Source organism: Carlito syrichta, unplaced genomic scaffold (genome assembly GCF_000164805.1).
Source record: "Carlito syrichta isolate Samal-C Ts95f unplaced genomic scaffold, Tarsius_syrichta-2.0.1 Scaffold288002, whole genome shotgun sequence".
NCBI classification, from domain to species: domain Eukaryota; kingdom Metazoa; phylum Chordata; class Mammalia; order Primates; family Tarsiidae; genus Carlito; species Carlito syrichta.
In genome coordinates this window covers 142,546-147,007 of record NW_007232098.1, presented here as the reverse complement: position 1 = coordinate 147,007, position 4,462 = coordinate 142,546, and positions in this window count along the sequence as shown.

Sequence of the window (4,462 nt, the reverse complement as noted above, 5' to 3'; positions counted from 1 at the left end):
ACCACCATGCCTCGCTAATTTCTTATTGTTTCAGAGATGAGATCTTGCTATGTTGCCCAGACTGATCTTGAACTTCTGGACTCAGGCAATTTTCTCACCTCGACCTCCCAAAGTGCTAGTATTATAGTCATGAACCACTGTGCCCAGCGGAACAGGGAAGAATTTTTATAACCTCAAAATAGATTAGGTCTGGTGGTTTCTCTTGCCCATGCAGCTCTGGCATGTTTCCCTTTCCTTCCTCTCTTCTTTCTCTAATAAACTTTGTCTTGAAACTTTAAAAAAAATAGGTTAAGTCCTTTACAACTACGGCACAAAATCCAAAAACTGAAAAGAAAATATTGATACCTTTTTTTTTTGAGACAGGGTTTCACTCTGTTGCCCAGGCTGGGATGCGAGACACAATCACTGCTCCCTGCAGCCTTAAACGCCTGAGCTCAAGCGGTCTTCCTGCCTCAGCTTCCTGAGTAACTGGGACTACAGGTGTGCCACCACTCCTGGCTAATTTTTCTTTTGTTTCTTTTCTTTTCTTTTCTTTTCTTTCTTTCTTTCTTTCTTTCTTTTTTTCTTTCTTTCTTTCTTTCCTTCTTTCTTTTTTGAGTTGGAGTCTCACTCTGTCTCCCAGACTGGAGTGCAGTGGCCGCTCCCAGCCACCACAGCCTCGACCTGCTGGGCTCCCGTGATCCTTCCACCTCAGTCTTCCGAGTAGCCGGAATTACAGGCGCGCGCTACCATGCCCGGCTAATTTTGTTTTTTTTTTGTTTTGTTTTGTTTTATTGTAGAGATGAGGTCTCGCTGCCCAGGAGGGTCTTGAACCTGTGAGCTCAGGCAATCCACTCACCTCAGCCTCCCAAAGGTGCGGGATTACAGGCTGAGCCACTGAACCCAGCCTTTCTTTCTTTTTTTGGTTTTTTGTTTTTGTTTTTTGAGTTGGAGTCTCATTTGTTGCCCAGACTGGAGTGCAGTGGCCGCTCCTGGCTACTGCAGCCTCAACCTGCTGGGCTCCAGCGATCCTTCCACCTCAGCCTTCCACGTAGCTGGAACTACAGGCATGCGCTACCACGCCCGGCTAATTTTTTGATTTATTATGGAGATGAGGTCTCGCCAAGTTGCCCAGGCGGTTCTCGAACCCGTGGGCTCAGCCAATCCACTCACCTCCGCCTCCCAAAGCACAGGATTACAGGGTGAGCCACCGAGCCCGGTTCTTTTTTTTTTTTTTTTGTAAAGACAGCGTCTTGCTTTGTTGCTCAGGTTGGCCTCATACTCCCGGCCTCAAGAGAACCTCCCACCCCAGCCTCCCAAAGAGCTGGAATTTCAGGCATAACTGCACCTATCTATAGAATAATTTGATTTTTTTAAAAAAGTTTAAACATGTGTTTCTCAATCCCCCAAAATTATAAACAAAGTCAAAAAATTAATGACAGGGAAAATCATATCAGTAATAAGTTTCAGCAACCTAGGACGGAAAAAAAAAAGTACAAATATATTAACAGTTTACTGAAGGGAAATAATAAGTAGTTCTTAAATCTCTTGTAAAGCCCATTATAAAAGAAATAAAAATTTAAATCACAATGAAATGCTTTTTTCCACTTATCAGACTATCAAAAACCCAACATCATATATTGTTGGTGGCAGTATAAATTGGTTCAATTTCTACAAAGAGCAATTTAGCAGTATCTACCTTTTATACAAATATATATATAAAACCTTTGACCCTAGGAATATGTATTTCAGATATGTTCACACACAGGAAATAACACATTGTACAAGGGTCATTTGTGAAGCATTGTCCAGAATAGCCAAAGACTGGAAAGAACCTAAGTGTTTATATCAAGGGAACTGATTTTAAAAATGAGTGTATACATACAGTGGAATACTCAAACTGCAGCAAAATAAATACGTTTTTCATACATCAGTATGAGAAAATCATGTACACAAATACAAATACACATACCATGCATGTGAGGGTAAGGCAGGCAGCCATGTATGTCAAAAAAAAGGTGAGGGGACCAGGCATGGTGGCTGATGCCTGTAGTCCCAGCACTTTGGGAGACCAAGGAGAGAGGATTACTTGAGCCCAGTGGCTCCAGACTAGCCTGTAATCTCTACAAAAAAATTTAAAAATTAGCCATGGACGTGATAGTGCACACCTGTAGTCCCAGCAACTGGGGAGGCTGAGGTAAAAGGATTGCCCCAGACCTGGTGAAAGGATCGCCTGAGCCCAGCAGGTCGAGGCGGTGGTGGGCTGTGATTGTGCCACTGTATGCCAGCCTGGGCGACAGAGTGAGACCCCCAACTCTAAAAAAGAAAAAAAAAAGGTGAGCAGAAATAAAATATGTCTCTGTGACTTATTAATTCATAAAAAAAATACCTGGGAGTGTAAACAAGAAAAAAATAACAGCGGTTACTTGTTAGAAGAACAGGGACTGAACGTGAAAAATAAAGGGGAAAGAATCTTTTCGTTTTATGGTTATTTTGTACTTTTTGATGTTTGAACCCCGTGAATCTGTTACCTATTCAAAAAACTAAATTAACAACAAAATCTGCTGGGGGGCGGAGGGCGGTGCAGGAAGAGGGCCTGGAGAGTGATTATACACACAGTGTGGTTTCCTGGCAACCAAACCTCACCAAATCTCCATCCCTCCCTCCAGAGCCGGAAATGGGGGATGGGGGGAGGGGAGGGGAAAGGGGAACAGATTAGGCCTGACCTCACCATCCATGCAGTTCTGCTTTTGACACTATTGTCAAGTGAAATTATACACACAACACTATTGTCAAAAGAAATGAAAGGCAAAACATTGTGTTTGTAAGTATTAAAATGTTCGCTTGTTAAATGAATATTTTTCAGCTCTATTTTGTCATTTCCTCATGTGTAAAAATACACCAGCAGCCTAAAATAAAGGAAGTGGCCTAGACTCTTTGGATTTCTAAGAAAACCTACCCCTGGAACTTTGGTCATAGTTCCCTTTGTATTTAAAACTTCCTCTTGACTGTTGACTCTAACCAAATTTCACTGGAACACAAACATGGGGTGCTCACGGAAACCTTGCCTAAGCACTGTGCTCTCCCGGGAGGCCCTGTTGCTCTAGTCCCAGCTCAGAAGAGAGAGGCCAGAAGCTTAAAGAGAGGCCAGAAGCTTCTAGTTCAAGGCATCCATGCTGCTTCTTGGTGGTTCAATATTCAACGAATATTCAGCGAGGCACTGCTAGGTACGCATCTTAGCATACTGTCAACTGAAGGATCATATGCTCCATAAATATGAAACTATTTCTCATAAAAGATCGCGTCCTACAGGGTAGCCATTCTGACAGGATGGGAAGTGCAGACTCCAACCAGAAGCCAGAAACAAGCACTTTGAGGAAGGGGTATAGGAAACAGGAATTTATGCTGAGCAGGGTGGCTCAATAAATATATATTGAATAAGCTGTAGGTGGTGTCATGAATATTTATGAAAGGGGAAACATGCACGTGAGCAATTGAGCTTCATGACTCGTCACGGATCTGAAGGAGGCACTTTTTTCAGTCTTTTGGTAGCAAAAGGTGAAGCAGACCGGGTGTGGTGGTGCACGTCTGTAATCCCAGCACTTTGGAAGCCAAGGTGGGAGGATTGCTTGAGCCCAGGACTTTGAGATCAGCTTGGGCAACATCACGTGACCTTATCTCTAAAAAAAAATTTTTTTTTTTAATTAGCTGGGCATGGTGGCACACATCTGTAGTTCCAGCTACTTGGGAAGCTGAGGTAGAAGGATTGCCTGAGCCCAGGAGGTCAAGGCTGCAGTGAGCCATCAACATGCCACTGCACTTCAGGTGAGTGAAAGAGTGAGACTCCCACTCAAAAAAACCCTACAAGCATAAGAAAAAACAAAACAAAAAAGGTGAAACAGAGGACTGAGGGAATTCTGAGCATATCCTCCATAAACTGGCCAGAGCCACTCCGTGGTGGGTGGCCTCTATCAGGAAGGAATGCTGCTGGTCAGATGTGTCAAAACTAAAAAGAAAGGGGCAACGTTGGGTAGCTGGTTGACATCTGTGGTGTAGCGACATTTGCAGAAGAGCTGCATCCTGTTTGACCCTTGGGGAAGAAAGCCTGACTGTGAGTAGCAAGAAAGGAGGAATAACCTCTATCCCTTTGTGGCCAGACTCAGTTTTCAAGGTTTCTCTGAGGTCCCCTTGGTCAAGAACGAGGGACTCCATTCAATCAGTTGCAAGGCTAAGGATTTTATTTGTACTTCTCAATACTGAGAATCTTCCCCACAGAGTTTTCTGAAGCAAAGTCTTCTCATTTTGATTTCAATGTTCGTCATTCATGAATGGTAAGGATAGGAGTGTGTTCACAAAGAAAGGGAACTTGGTGTCTTTAAAAAAACAAAACATAGCATTCAAAAAAGAATAACAAAATCAGAATTATCCTGGGGGAATCCACTCCCACCGGGAATATATACCGGTTATTTAGGGTATCACACAG